Below are 15,355 nucleotides of genomic sequence, written 5' to 3' on the forward strand. Positions count from 1 at the left end.
CGCTCCTCGGGGCGCGTCCTGCTTGGGCCTCTCTCCTGGAGGCGCTCAGTGAGACCCAGTGTTGACACGTGGCAAGACGCTCCTCGGGGCGCGTCTTGGTTGGGCCTCTCTCCTGGAGGCGCTCATTCAGACCCAGTGGTGACATGTGGCAAGACGCTCCTCGGGGCGCGTATTGCTTGGACCTCTCTCCTGAATGCCCTCTGTCAGACCGAGTGTTGACATGTGGCAAGACTCTCCTCGGGGCGCGTCTTGCTGGGGCCTCTCTCCTGGAGGCGCTCAGTCGGACCCAGTGCTGACATGTGGCAAGACGCTCCTCGGGGCGCGTCTTGCTTGGGCCTCTGTCCTGGAGGCGCTCAGTCAGACTGAGTAGTGACATGTGGCCTGACGCTCCTCGGGGCGCGTCTTGCTTGGGCCTCTCTCCTGGAGACCCTCAGTCAGACCCATTGTTGACATGTGGCAAGACGCTCCTCGGGGCAAGTCTTGCTTGGGCCTCTCTCCTGGAGGCGCTCAGTCAGACCGAGTAGTGACATGTGGCAAGACGCTCCTCGGGGCGCGTCTTGCTTGGACCTCCCTCCTGGAGGCGCTCAGTCAGACCGAGTAGTAACATTTGGCAAGACGCTCCTCCGGGCGCATCTTGCTTGGGCCTCTCTCCTGGAGGCGCTCAGTCAGACCGAGTAGTGACATGTGGCAAGACGCTCCTCGGGGCGCGTCTTGCTTGGACCTCCCTCCTGGAGGCGCTCAGTCAGACTGAGTAGTGACATGTGGCCTGACGCTCCTCGGGGCGCGTCTTGCTTGGGCCTCTCTCCTGGAAGCGCTCAGTCAGACCCAGTGGTGACATGGTGCAAGACACTCCTCTGGGCGCGTCTTGCTTGGGCCTCTCTCCTGGAGGCCCTCTGTCAGACCCAGTGTTGACATGTGTCAAGACGCTCCTCGGGGCGCGTCTTGCTTGGAATTCTCTCCTGGAGGCCCTCAGTCAGACCCATTGTTGACATGTGGCAAGATGCTCCTCGGGGCGCGTCTTGCTTGGGCTTCTCTCCTGGAGGCGCTCAGACAGACCCAGTGTTGACATGTGACAAGAGGCTCCTCGGGGCACATCTTGCTTGGGCCTCTCTCCTGGAGGCGCTCAGTCAGAACCAGAGGTGACATGTGGCAAGACGCTCCTCGGGGCGCGTCTTGCTTGGGCCTCTCTCCTGGAGGCCCTCTGTCAGACCCAGTGTTGACATGTGGCAAGACGCTCCTCCGGGCGCATCTTGCTTGGGCCTCTCTCCTGGAGGCCCTCAGTCAGACCCATTGTTGACATGTGGCAAGACTCTCCTCGGGGCGCGTCTTGCTTGGGCCTCTCTCCTGGAGGTGCTCAGTCAGACCGAGTGCTGACATAAGGCAAGACGCTCCTCGGGGCGCGTCTTGCTTGGGCCTCTCTCCTGGAGGCGCTCAGTCAGACCCAGTGTTGACATGTGGCAAGACGCTCCTCGGGGCGCGTCTTGCTTGGGCCTCTCTCCTGGAGGCGCTCAGTCAGACCCAGTGATGACACATGGAAAGACGCTCCTCGGGGCACATCTTGCTTGGGCCTCTCTCCTGGAGGCGCTCAGTCAGACCCAGTGTTGGCATGTGGCAAGACACTCCTCGGGGCGCGTCTTGGTTGGGCCTCTCTCCTGGAGGCGCTCATTCAGACCCAGTGGTGACATGTGGCAAGACGCTCCTCGGGGCGCGTATTGCTTCGGCCTCTCTCCTGAATGCCCTCTGTCAGACCGAGTGTTGACATGTGGCAAGACTCTCCTCGGGGCGCGTCTTGCTTGGGCTTCTCTCATGGAGGCCCTCAGTCCGACCCAGTGTTGACATATGTCAAGACGCTCCTCGGGGCGTGTCTTGCTTGGGCCTCTCTCCTGGAGGCGCTCAGTCAGACCCAGTGTTGACATGTGGCAAGACGCTCCTCTGGGTGCGTCTTGCTTGGGCTTCTCTCCTGGAGACCCTCAGTCAGACCCATTGTTGACATGTGGCAAGACGCTCCTCGGGGCAAGTCTTGCTTGGGCCTCTCTCCTGGAGGCGCTCAGTCAGACCGAGTAGTGACATGTGGCAAGACGCTCCTCGGGGCGCGTCTTGCTTGGACCTCCCTCCTGGAGGCGCTCAGTCAGACCGAGTAGTAACATTTGGCAAGACGCTCCTCGGGGCGCGTCTTGCTTGGACCTCTCTCCTGGAGGCGCTCAGTTAGACCGAGTAGTGACATGTGGCAAGACGCTCCTCGGGGCGCGTCTTGCTTCGGCCTCTCTCCTGGAGGCGCTCAGTCAGACCGAGTGCTGACATAAGGCAAGACGCTCCTCGGGGCACGTCTTGCTGGGGCCTCTCTCCTGGAGGTGCTCAATCAGACCCAGTGGTGACACGTGGCAAGACGCTCCTCTGGGCGCGTCTTGCTTGGGCCTCTCTCCTGGAGGAGCTCAGTCAGACCCAGTGGTGACACGTGGCAAGACGCTCCTCGGGGCGCATCTTGCTTGGGTCTCTCTCCTGGAGGCACTAAGTCAGACCCAGTGTTGACACGTGGCAAGACGCTCCTCGGGGCGCGTCTTGCTTGGGCCTCTCTCCTGGAGGCGCTCAGTCAGACACAGTGTTGACATGTGGCAAGACACTCCTCGGGGCGCGTCTTGCTTGGGCTTCTATCATGGAGGCCCTCAGTAAGACCCATTGTTGACATGTGGAAAGAAGCTCCTCGGGGCGCGTCTTGCTTTGGCTTCTCTCCTGGAGCCCCTCAGTCAGACCTATTGTTGACATGTGGCAAGACGCTCCTCGGGGCGCGTATTGCTTGGGCCTCTCTCCTGGATGCCCTCTGTCAGACCCAGTGTTGACATGTGGCAAGACTCTCCTCGGGGCGCGTCTTGCTTGGACCTCTCTCCTGGAGGCGCTCAGTCAGACCGAGTAATGACATGTGGCAAGACGCTCCTCGGGGCGCGTCTTGCTTGGGCCTCTCTCCTGGAGGCGCTCAATTAGACCCAGTGTTGAAATGTGGCAAGACGCTCCTCGGGGCGCGTCTTGCTTGGGCTTCTCTCCTGGAGGCCCTCAGTCAGACCCATTGTTGACATGTGGCAAGACGCTCCTCGGGGCGCTTCTTGCTTGGGCCTCTCTCCTGGAGGCGCTCAGTCAGACCGAGTGCTGACATGTGGCAAGACGCTCCTCGGGGCGCGTCTTGCTGGGGCCTCTCTCCAGGAGGCGCTCAGTCAGACCCAGTGTTGACATGTGTCAAGACGCTCCTCGGGCGTTTCTTGCTTGCGCCTCTCTCCTGGAGGCGCTCAGTCAGACCCAGAGGTGACATGTGGCAAGACGCTCCTCGGGCCTCTCTCCTGGAGGCGCTCGGTCAGACCCAGTGTTGACATGTGGCAAGACGCTCCTCGGGGCGCTTCTTGCTTGGGCCTCTCTCCTGGAGGTGCTCAGTCAGACCCAGTGTTGACATGTGGCAAGATGCTCCTCGGGGCGCGTCTTGCTGGGGCTTCTCTCATGGAGGCACTCAGTCACACCCAGTGTTGACATGTGGCAAGATGCTCGTCGGGGCACGTCTTGCTTGGGCCTCTCTCCTGGAGGCGCTCAGTCAGACCCAGAGGAGACATGTGTCAAGATGCTCCTCGGGGCGCGTCTTGCTTGGGCCTCTCTCCTGGAGGCGCTCAGTCAGACCCAGTGTTCACACGTGGCAAGACGCTCCTCGGGGCGTGTCCTGCTTGGGCCTCTCTCCTGGAGGCGCTCAGTCAGACCCAGTGTTGACACGTGGCAAGACGCTCCTCGGGGCGCGTCTTGGTTGGGCCTCTCTCCTGGAGGCGCTCATTCAGACCCAGTGGTGACATGTGGCAAGACGCTCCTCGGGGCGCGTATTGCTTGGACCTCTCTCCTGAATGCCCTCTGTCAGACCGAGTGTTGACATGTGGCAAGACTCTCCTCGGGGCGCGTCTTGCTGGGGCCTCTCTCCTGGAGGCGCTCAGTCGGACCCAGTGCTGACATGTGGCAAGACGCTCCTCGGGGCGCGTCTTGCTTGGGCCTCTGTCCTGGAGGCGCTCAGTCAGACTGAGTAGTGACATGTGGCCTGACGCTCCTCGGGGCGCGTCTTGCTTGGGCCTCTCTCCTGGAGGCGCTCAGTCAGACCCAGTAATGACATGTGGCAAGACACTCCTCGGGGCGCGTCTTGCTTGGGCCTCTCTCCTGGAGGCCCTCTGTCAGACCCAGTGTTGACATGTGTCAAGACGCTCCTCGGGGCGCGTCTTGCTTGGGCTTCTCTCCTGGAGGCCCTCAGTCAGACCCATTGTTGACATGTGGCAAGACGCTGCTCGGGGCGCGTCTTGCTTGGGCTTCTCTCCTGGAGGCGCTCAGACAGACCCAGTGTTGACATGTGACAAGACGCTCCTCGGGGCGCGTCTTGCTTGGGCCTCTCTCCTGGAGGCGCTCAGTCAGAACCAGAGGTGACATGTGGCAAGACGCTCCTCGGGGCTCGTCTTGCTTGGGCCTCTCTCCTGGAGGCCCTCTGTCAGACCCAGTGTTGACATGTGGCAAGACGCTCCTCGGGGCGTGTCTTGCTTGGGCCTCTCTACTGGAGGCGCTCAGTCAGACCCAGTGTTGACATGTGGCAAGACGCTCCTCTGGGTGCGTCTTGCTTGGGCTTCTCTCCTGGAGACCCTCAGTCAGACCCATTGTTGACATGTGGCAAGACGCTCCTCGGGGCAAGTCTTGCTTGGGCCTCTCTCCTGGAGGCGCTCAGTCAGACCGAGTAGTGACATGTGGCAAGACGCTCCTCGGGGCGCGTCTTGCTTGGACCTCCCTCCTGGAGGCGCTCAGTCAGACCGAGTAGTAACATTTGGCAAGACGCTCCTCGGGGCGCGTCTTGCTTGGACCTCTCTCCTGGAGGCGCTCAGTTAGACCGAGTAGTGACATGTGGCAAGACGCTCCTCGGGGCGCGTCTTGCTTCGGCCTCTCTCCTGGAGGCGCTCAGTCAGACCGAGTGCTGACATAAGGCAAGACGCTCCTCGGGGCATGTCTTGCTGGGGCCTCTCTCCTGGAGGTGCTCAATCAGACCCAGTGGTGACACGTGGCAAGACGCTCCTCTGGGCGCGTCTTGCTTGGGCCTCTCTCCTGGAGGAGCTCAGTCAGACCCAGTGGTGACACGTGGCAAGACGCTCCTCGGGGCGCATCTTGCTTGGGTCTCTCTCCTGGAGGCACTAAGTCAGACCCAGTGTTGACACGTGGCAAGACGCTCCTCGGGGCGCGTCTTGCTTGGGCCTCTCTCCTGGAGGCGCTCAGTCAGACACAGTGTTGACATGTGGCAAGACACTCCTCGGGGCGCGTCTTGCTTGGGCTTCTCTCATGGAGGCCCTCAGTAAGACCCATTGTTGACATGTGGAAAGAAGCTCCTCGGGGCGCGTCTTGCTTTGGCTTCTCTCCTGGAGCCCCTCAGTCAGACCCATTGTTGACATGTGGCAAGACGCTCCTCGGGGCGCGTATTGCTTGGGCCTCTCTCCTGGATGCCCTCTGTCAGACCCAGTGTTGACATGTGGCAAGACTCTCCTCGGGGCGCGTCTTGCTTGGACCTCTCTCCTGGAGGCGCTCAGTCAGACCGAGTAGTGACATGTGGCAAGACGCTCCTCGGGGCGCGTCTTGCTTGGGCCTCTCTCCTGGAGGCGCTCAATTAGACCCAGTGTTGAAATGTGGCAAGACGCTCCTCGGGGCGCGTCTTGCTTGGGCTTCTCTCCTGGAGGCCCTCAGTCAGACCCATTGTTGACATGTGGCAAGACGCTCCTCGGGGCGCTTCTTGCTTGGGCCTCTCTCCTGGAGGCGCTCAGTCAGACCGAGTGCTGACATGTGGCAAAACGCTCCTCGGGGCGCGTCTTGCTGGGGCCTCTCTCCTGGAGGCGCTCAGTCAGACCCAGTGTTGACATGTGTCAAGACGCTCCTCGGGCGTTTCTTGCTTGCGCCTCTCTCCTGGAGGCGCTCAGTCAGACCCAGAGGTGACATGTGGCAAGACGCTCCTCGGGCCTCTCTCCTGGAGGCGCTCGGTCAGACCCAGTGTTGACATGTGGCAAGACGCTCCTCGGGGCACTTCTTGCTTGGGCCTCTCTCCTGGAGGTGCTCAGTCAGACCCAGTGTTGACATGTGGCAAGATGCTCCTCGGGGCGCGTCTTGCTGGGGCTTCTCTCATGGAGGCACTCAGTCAGACCCAGTGTTGACATGTGGCAAGATGCTCGTCGGGGCACGTCTTGCTTGGGCCTCTCTCCTGGAGGCGCTCAGTCAGACCCAGAGGAGACATGTGTCAAGATGCTCCTCGGGGCGCGTCTTGCTTGGGCCTCTCTCCTGGAGGCGCTCAGTCAGACCCAGTGTTCACATGTGGCAAGACGCTCCTCGGGGCGCGTCTTGCTTGGGCCTCTCTCCTGGAGGCGCTCAGTCAGACCCAGTGTTGACACGTGGCAAGACGCTCCTCGGGGCGCGTCTTGGTTGGGCCTCTCTCCTGGAGGCGCTCATTCAGACCCAGTGGTGACATGTGGCAAGACGCTCCTCGGGGCGCGTATTGCTTGGACCTCTCTCCTGAATGCCCTCTGTCAGACCGAGTGTTGACATGTGGCAAGACTCTCCTCGGGGCGCGTCTTGCTGGGGCCTCTCTCCTGGAGGCGCTCAGTCGGACCCAGTGCTGACATGTGGCAAGACGCTCCTCGGGGCGCGTCTTGCTTGGGCCTCTGTCCTGGAGGCGCTCAGTCAGACTGAGTAGTGACATGTGGCCTGACGCTCCTCGGGGCGCGTCTTGCTTGGGCCTCTCTCCTGGAGGCGCTCAGTCAGACCCAGTGGTGACATGTGGCAAGACACTCCTCGGGGCGCGTCTTGCTTGGGCCTCTCTCCTGGAGGCCCTCTGTCAGACCCAGTGTTGACATGTGTCAAGACGCTCCTCGGGGCGCGTCTTGCTTGGGCTTCTCTCCTGGAGGCCCTCAGTCAGACCCATTGTTGACATGTGGCAAGACGCTGCTCGGGGCGCGTCTTGCTTGGGCTTCTCTCCTGGAGGCGCTCAGACAGACCCAGTGTTGACATGTGACAAGACGCTCCTCGGGGCGCGTCTTGCTTGGGCCTCTCTCCTGGAGGCGCTCAGTCAGAACAAGAGGTGACATGTGGCAAGACGCTCCTCGGGGCTCGTCTTGCTTGGGCCTCTCTCCTGGAGGCCCTCTGTCAGACCCAGTGTTGACATGTGGCAAGACGCTCCTCTGGGCGCATCTTGCTTGGGCCTCTCTCCTTTAGGCCCTCAGTCAGACCCATTGTTGACATGTGGCAAGACGCTCCTCGGGGCGCGTCTTGCTTGGGCCTCTCTCCTGGAGGCGCTCAGTCAGACCGAGTGCTGACATAAGGCAAGACGCTCCTCGGGGCGCGTCTTGCTGGGGCCTCTCTCCTGGAGGCGCTCAGTCAGACCCAGTGTTGACACGTGGCAAGACGCTCCTCGGGGCGCGTCTTGCTTGGGCCTCTCTCCTGGAGGCGCTCAGTCAGACCCAGTGTTGGCATGTGGCAAAACACTCCTCGGGGCGCGTCTTGGATGGGCCTCTCTCCTGGAGGCGCTCATTCAGACCCAGTGGTGACATGTGGCAAGACGCTCCTCGGGGCGCATATTGCTTCGGCCTCTCTCCTGAATGCCCTCTGTCAGACCGAGTGTTGACATGTGGCAAGACTCTCCTCGGGGCGCGTCTTGCTTGGGCTTCTCTCATGAAGGCCCTCAGTCCGACCCAGTGTTGACATGTGGCAAAACGCTCCTCGGGGCACGTCTTGCTTGTGCCTCTCTCCTGGAGGCGCTCAGTCAGACCGAGTAGTGACATGTGGCAAGACGCTCCTCGGGGCGCGTCTTGCTTGGACCTCTCTCCTGGAGGCGCTCAGTCAGACCCAGTGTTGACATGTGTCAAGACGCTCCTCGGGCGTTTCTTGCTTGCGCCTCTCTCCTGGAGGCGCTCAGTCAGACCCAGAGGTGACATGTGGCAAGACGCTCCTCGGGCCTCTCTCCTGGAGGCGCTCGGTCAGACCCAGTGTTGACATGTGGCAAGACGCTCCTCGGGGCGCTTCTTGCTTGGGCCTCTCTCCTGGAGGTGCTCAGTCAGACCCAGTGTTGACATGTGGCAAGATGCTCCTCGGGGCGCGTCTTGCTGGGGCTTCTCTCATGGAGGCACTCAGTCAGACCCAGTGTTGACATGTGGCAAGATGCTCGTCGGGGCACGTCTTGCTTGGGCCTCTCTCCTGGAGGCGCTCAGTCAGACCCAGAGGAGACATGTGTCAAGATGCTCCTCGGGGCGCGTCTTGCTTGGGCCTCTCTCCTGGAGGCGCTCAGTCAGACCCAGTGTTCACATGTGGCAAGACGCTCCTCGGGGCGCGTCTTGCTTGGGCCTCTCTCCTGGAGGCGCTCAGTCAGACCCAGTGTTGACACGTGGCAAGACGCTCCTCGGGGCGCGTCTTGGTTGGGCCTCTCTCCTGGAGGCGCTCATTCAGACCCAGTGGTGACATGTGGCAAGACGCTCCTCGGGGCGCGTATTGCTTGGACCTCTCTCCTGAATGCCCTCTGTCAGACCGAGTGTTGACATGTGGCAAGACTCTCCTCGGGGCGCGTCTTGCTGGGGCCTCTCTCCTGGAGGCGCTCAGTCGGACCCAGTGCTGACATGTGGCAAGACGCTCCTCGGGGCGCGTCTTGCTTGGGCCTCTGTCCTGGAGGCGCTCAGTCAGACTGAGTAGTGACATGTGGCCTGACGCTCCTCGGGGCGCGTCTTGCTTGGGCCTCTCTCCTGGAGGCGCTCAGTCAGACCCAGTGGTGACATGTGGCAAGACACTCCTCGGGGCGCGTCTTGCTTGGGCCTCTCTCCTGGAGGCCCTCTGTCAGACCCAGTGTTGACATGTGTCAAGACGCTCCTCGGGGCGCGTCTTGCTTGGGCTTCTCTCCTGGAGGCCCTCAGTCAGACCCATTGTTGACATGTGGCAAGACGCTGCTCGGGGCGCGTCTTGCTTGGGCTTCTCTCCTGGAGGCGCTCAGACAGACCCAGTGTTGACATGTGACAAGACGCTCCTCGGGGCGCGTCTTGCTTGGGCCTCTCTCCTGGAGGCGCTCAGTCAGAACCAGAGGTGACATGTGGAAAGACGCTCCTCGGGGCTCGTCTTGCTTGGGCCTCTCTCCTGGAGGCCCTCTGTCAGACCCAGTGTTGACATGTGGCAAGACGCTCCTCTGGGCGCATCTTGCTTGGGCCTCTCTCCTTTAGGCCCTCAGTCAGACCCATTGTTTACATGTGGCAAGACGCTCCTCGGGGCGCGTCTTGCTTGGGCCTCTCTCCTGGAGGCGCTCAGTCAGACCGAGTGCTGACATAAGGCAAGACGCTCCTCGGGGCGCGTCTTGCTGGGGCCTCTCTCCTGGAGGCGCTCAGTCAGACCCAGTGCTGACATGTGGCAAGACGCTCCTCGGGGCGCGTCTTGCTTGGGCCTCTCTCCTGGAGGCGCTCAGTCAGACCCAGTGTTGACACGTGGCAAGACGCTCCTCGGGGCGCGTCTTGCTTGGGCCTCTCTCCTGGAGGCGCTCAGTCAGACCCAGTGTTGGCATGTGGCAAAACACTCCTCGGGGCGCGTCTTGGTTGGGCCTCTCTCCTGGAGGCGCTCATTCAGACCCAGTGGTGACATGTGGCAAGACGCTCCTCGGGGCGCGTATTGCTTCGGCCTCTCTCCTGAATGCCCTCTGTCAGACCGAGTGTTGACATGTGGCAAGACTCTCCTCGGGGCGCGTCTTGCTTGGGCTTCTCTCATGGAGGCCCTCAGTCCGACCCAGTGTTGACATGTGGCAAAACGCTCCTCGGGGCACGTCTTGCTTGTGCCTCTCTCCTGGAGGCGCTCAGTCAGACCGAGTAGTAACATTTGGCAAGACGCTCCTCGGGGCGCGTCTTGCTTGGACCTCTCTCCTGGAGGCGCTCAGTTAGACCGAGTAGTGACATGTGGCAAGACGCTCCTCGGGGCGCGTCTTGCTTCGGCCTCTCTCCTGGAGGCGCTCAGTCAGACCGAGTGCTGACATAAGGCAAGACGCTCCTCGGGGCACGTCTTGCTGGGGCCTCTCTCCTGGAGGTGCTCAATCAGACCCAGTGGTGACACGTGGCAAGACGCTCCTCTGGGCGCGTCTTGCTTGGGCTTCTCTCCTGGAGGAGCTCAGTCAGACCCAGTGGTGACACGTGGCAAGACGCTCCTCGGGGCGCATCTTGCTTGGGTCTCTCTCCTGGAGGCACTAAGTCAGACCCAGTGTTGACACGTGGCAAGACGCTCCTCGGGGCGCGTCTTGCTTGGGCCTCTCTCCTGGAGGCGCTCAGTCAGACACAGTGTTGACATGTGGCAAGACACTCCTCGGGGCGCGTCTTGCTTGGGCTTCTATCATGGAGGCCCTCAGTAAGACCCATTGTTGACATGTGGAAAGAAGCTCCTCGGGGCGCGTCTTGCTTTGGCTTCTCTCCTGGAGCCCCTCAGTCAGACCTATTGTTGACATGTGGCAAGACGCTCCTCGGGGCGCGTATTGCTTGGGCCTCTCTCCTGGATGCCCTCTGTCAGACCCAGTGTTGACATGTGGCAAGACTCTCCTCGGGGCGCGTCTTGCTTGGACCTCTCTCCTGGAGGCGCTCAGTCAGACCGAGTAATGACATGTGGCAAGACGCTCCTCGGGGCGCGTCTTGCTTGGGCCTCTCTCCTGGAGGCGCTCAATTAGACCCAGTGTTGAAATGTGGCAAGACGCTCCTCGGGGCGCGTCTTGCTTGGGCTTCTCTCCTGGAGGCCCTCAGTCAGACCCATTGTTGACATGTGGCAAGACGCTCCTCGGGGCGCTTCTTGCTTGGGCCTCTCTCCTGGAGGCGCTCAGTCAGACCGAGTGCTGACATGTGGCAAGACGCTCCTCGGGGCGCGTCTTGCTGGGGCCTCTCTCCTGGAGGCGCTCAGTCAGACCCAGTGTTGACATGTGTCAAGACGCTCCTCGGGCGTTTCTTGCTTGCGCCTCTCTCCTGGAGGCGCTCAGTCAGACCCAGAGGTGACATGTGGCAAGACGCTCCTCGGGCCTCTCTCCTGGAGGCGCTCGGTCAGACCCAGTGTTGACATGTGGCAAGACGCTCCTCGGGGCGCTTCTTGCTTGGGCCTCTCTCCTGGAGGTGCTCAGTCAGACCCAGTGTTGACATGTGGCAAGATGCTCCTCGGGGCGCGTCTTGCTGGGGCTTCTCTCATGGAGGCACTCAGTCAGACCCAGTGTTGACATGTGGCAAGATGCTCGTCGGGGCACGTCTTGCTTGGGCCTCTCTCCTGGAGGCGCTCAGTCAGACCCAGAGGAGACATGTGTCAAGATGCTCCTCGGGGCGCGTCTTGCTTGGGCCTCTCTCCTTGAGACGCTCAGTCAGACCCAGTGTTCACATGTGGCAAGACGCTCCTCGGGGCGCGTCCTGCTTGGGCCTCTCTCCTGGAGGCGCTCAGTCAGACCCAGTGTTGACAGGTGGCAAGACGCTCCTCGGGGCGCGTCTTGGTTGGGCCTCTCTCCTGGAGGCGCTCATTCAGACCCAGTGGTGACATGTGGCAAGACGCTCCTCGGGGCGCGTATTGCTTGGACCTCTCTCCTGAATGCCCTCTGTCAGACCGAGTGTTGACATGTGGCAAGACTCTCCTCGGGGCGCGTCTTGCTGGGGCCTCTCTCCTGGAGGCGCTCAGTCGGACCCAGTGCTGACATGTGGCAAGACGCTCCTCGGGGCGCGTCTTGCTTGGGCCTCTGTCCTGGAGGCGCTCAGTCAGACTGAGTAGTGACATGTGGCCTGACGCTCCTCGGGGCGCGTCTTGCTTGGGCCTCTCTCCTGGAGGCGCTCAGTCAGACCCAGTAATGACATGTGGCAAGACACTCCTCGGGGCGCGTCTTGCTTGGGCCTCTCTCCTGGAGGCCCTCTGTCAGACCCAGTGTTGACATGTGTCAAGACGCTCCTCGGGGCGCGTCTTGCTTGGGCTTCTCTCCTGGAGGCCCTCAGTCAGACCCATTGTTGACATGTGGCAAGACGCTGCTCGGGGCGCGTCTTGCTTGGGCTTCTCTCCTGGAGGCGCTCAGACAGACCCAGTGTTGACATGTGACAAGACGCTCCTCGGGGCGCGTCTTGCTTGGGCCTCTCTCCTGGAGGCGCTCAGTCAGAACCAGAGGTGACATGTGGCAAGACGCTCCTCGGGGCTCGTCTTGCTTGGGCCTCTCTCCTGGAGGCCCTCTGTAAGACCCAGTGTTGACATGTGGCAAGACGCTCCTCGGGGCGTGTCTTGCTTGGGCCTCTCTACTGGAGGCGCTCAGTCAGACCCAGTGTTGACATGTGGCAAGACGCTCCTCTGGGTGCGTCTTGCTTGGGCTTCTCTCCTGGAGACCCTCAGTCAGACCCATTGTTGACATGTGGCAAGACGCTCCTCGGGGCGCGTCTTGCTTGGACCTCCCTCCTGGAGGCGCTCAGTCAGACCGAGTAGTAACATTTGGCAAGACGCTCCTCGGGGCGCGTCTTGCTTGGACCTCTCTCCTGGAGGCGCTCAGTTAGACCGAGTAGTGACATGTGGCAAGACGCTCCTCGGGGCGCGTCTTGCTTCGGCCTCTCTCCTGGAGGCGCTCAGTCAGACCGAGTGCTGACATAAGGCAAGACGCTCCTCGGGGCACGTCTTGCTGGGGCCTCTCTCCTGGAGGTGCTCAATCAGACCCAGTGGTGACACGTGGCAAGACGCTCCTCTGGGCGCGTCTTGCTTGGGCCTCTCTCCTGGAGGAGCTCAGTCAGACCCAGTGGTGACACGTGGCAAGACGCTCCTCGGGGCGCATCTTGCTTGGGTCTCTCTCCTGGAGGCACTAAGTCAGACCCAGTGTTGACACGTGGCAAGACGCTCCTCGGGGCGCGTCTTGCTTGGGCCTCTCTCCTGGAGGCGCTCAGTCAGACACAGTGTTGACATGTGGCAAGACACTCCTCGGGGCGCGTCTTGCTTGGGCTTCTCTCATGGAGGCCCTCAGTAAGACCCATTGTTGACATGTGGAAAGAAGCTCCTCGGGGCGCGTCTTGCTTTGGCTTCTCTCCTGGAGCCCCTCAGTCAGACCCATTGTTGACATGTGGCAAGACGCTCCTCGGGGCGCGTATTGCTTGGGCCTCTCTCCTGGATGCCCTCTGTCAGACCCAGTGTTGACATGTGGCAAGACTCTCCTCGGGGCGCGTCTTGCTTGGACCTCTCTCCTGGAGGCGCTCAGTCAGACCGAGTAGTGACATGTGGCAAGACGCTCCTCGGGGCGCGTCTTGCTTGGGCCTCTCTCCTGGAGGCGCTCAATTAGACCCAGTGTTGAAATGTGGCAAGACGCTCCTCGGGGCGCGTCTTGCTTGGGCTTCTCTCCTGGAGGCCCTCAGTCAGACCCATTGTCGACATGTGGCAAGACACTCCTCGGGGCGCTTCTTGCTTGGGCCTCTCTCCTGGAGGCGCTCAGTCAGACCGAGTAATGACATGTGGCAAGACGCTCCTCGGGGCGCGTCTTGCTGGGGCCTCTCTCCTGGAGGCGCTCAGTCAGACCCAGTGTTGACATGTGTCAAGACACTCCTCGGGCGTTTCTTGCTTGCGCCTCTCTCCTGGAGGCGCTCAGTCAGACCCAGAGGTGACATGTGGCAAGACGCTCCTCGGGCCTCTCTCCTGGAGGCGCTCGGTCAGACCCAGTGTTGACATGTGGCAAGACGCTCCTCGGGGCGCTTCTTGCTTGGGCCTCTCTCCTGGAGGTGCTCAGTCAGACCCAGTGTTGACATGTGGCAAGATGCTCCTCGGGGCGCGTCTTGCTGGGGCTTCTCTCATGGAGGCACTCAGTCAGACCCAGTGTTGACATGTGGCAAGATGCTCGTCGGGGCACGTCTTGCTTGGGCCTCTCTCCTGGAGGCGCTCAGTCAGACCCAGAGGAGACATGTGTCAAGATGCTCCTCGGGGCGCGTCTTGCTTGGGCCTCTCTCCTGGAGGCGCTCAGTCAGACCCAGTGTTCACATGTGGCAAGACGCTCCTCGGGGCGCGTCTTGCTTGGGCCTCTCTCCTGGAGGCGCTCAGTCAGACCCAGTGTTGACACGTGGCAAGACGCTCCTCGGGGCGCGTCTTGGTTGGGCCTCTCTCCTGGAGGCGCTCATTCAGACCCAGTGGTGACATGTGGCAAGACGCTCCTCGGGCCGCGTATTGCTTGGACCTCTCTCCTGAATGCCCTCTGTCAGACCGAGTGTTGACATGTGGCAAGACTCTCCTCGGGGCGCGTCTTGCTGGGGCCTCTCTCCTGGAGGCGCTCAGTCGGACCCAGTGCTGACATGTGGCAAGACGCTCCTCGGGGCGCGTCTTGCTTGGGCCTCTGTCCTGGAGGCGCTCAGTCAGACTGAGTAGTGACATGTGGCCTGACGCTCCTCGGGGCGCGTCTTGCTTGGGCCTCTCTCCTGGAGGCGCTCAGTCAGACCCAGTGGTGACATGTGGCAAGACACTCCTCGGGGCGCGTCTTGCTTGGGCCTCTCTCCTGGAGGCCCTCTGTCAGACCCAGTGTTGACATGTGTCAAGACGCTCCTCGGGGCGCGTCTTGCTTGGGCTTCTCTCCTGGAGGCCCTCAGTCAGACCCATTGTTGACATGTGGCAAGACGCTGCTCGGGGCGCGTCTTGCTTGGGCTTCTCTCCTGGAGGCGCTCAGACAGACCCAGTGTTGACATGTGACAAGACGCTCCTCGGGGCGCGTCTTGCTTGGGCCTCTCTCCTGGAGGCGCTCAGTCAGAACCAGAGGTGACATGTGGCAAGACGCTCCTCGGGGCTCGTCTTGCTTGGGCCTCTCTCCTGGAGGCCCTCTGTCAGACCCAGTGTTGACATGTGGCAAGACGCTCCTCTGGGCGCATCTTGCTTGGGCCTCTCTCCTTTAGGCCCTCAGTCAGACCCATTGTTGACATGTGGCAAGACGCTCCTCGGGGCGCGTCTTGCTTGGGCCTCTCTCCTGGAGGCGCTCAGTCAGACCGAGTGCTGACATAAGGCAAGACGCTCCTCGGGGCGCGTCTTGCTGGGGCCTCTCTCCTGGAGGCGCTCAGTCAGACCCAGTGCTGACATGTGGCAAGACGCTCCTCGGGGCGCGTCTTGCTTGGGCCTCTCTCCTGGAGGCGCTCAGTCAGACCCAGTGTTGACACGTGGCAAGACGCTCCTCGGGGCGCGTCTTGCTTGGGCCTCTCTCCTGGAGGCGCTCAGTCAGACCCAGTGTTGGCATGTGGCAAAACACTCCTCGGGGCGCGTCTTGGTTGGGCCTCTCTCCTGGAGGCGCTCATTCAGACCCAGTGGTGACATGTGGCAAGACGCTCCTCGGGGCGCGTATTGCTTCGGCCTCTCTCCTGAA

The sequence above is a fragment of the Nothobranchius furzeri genome, chromosome 1, assembly GCF_043380555.1.
Source record: "Nothobranchius furzeri strain GRZ-AD chromosome 1, NfurGRZ-RIMD1, whole genome shotgun sequence".
NCBI lineage: Eukaryota > Metazoa > Chordata > Actinopteri > Cyprinodontiformes > Nothobranchiidae > Nothobranchius > Nothobranchius furzeri.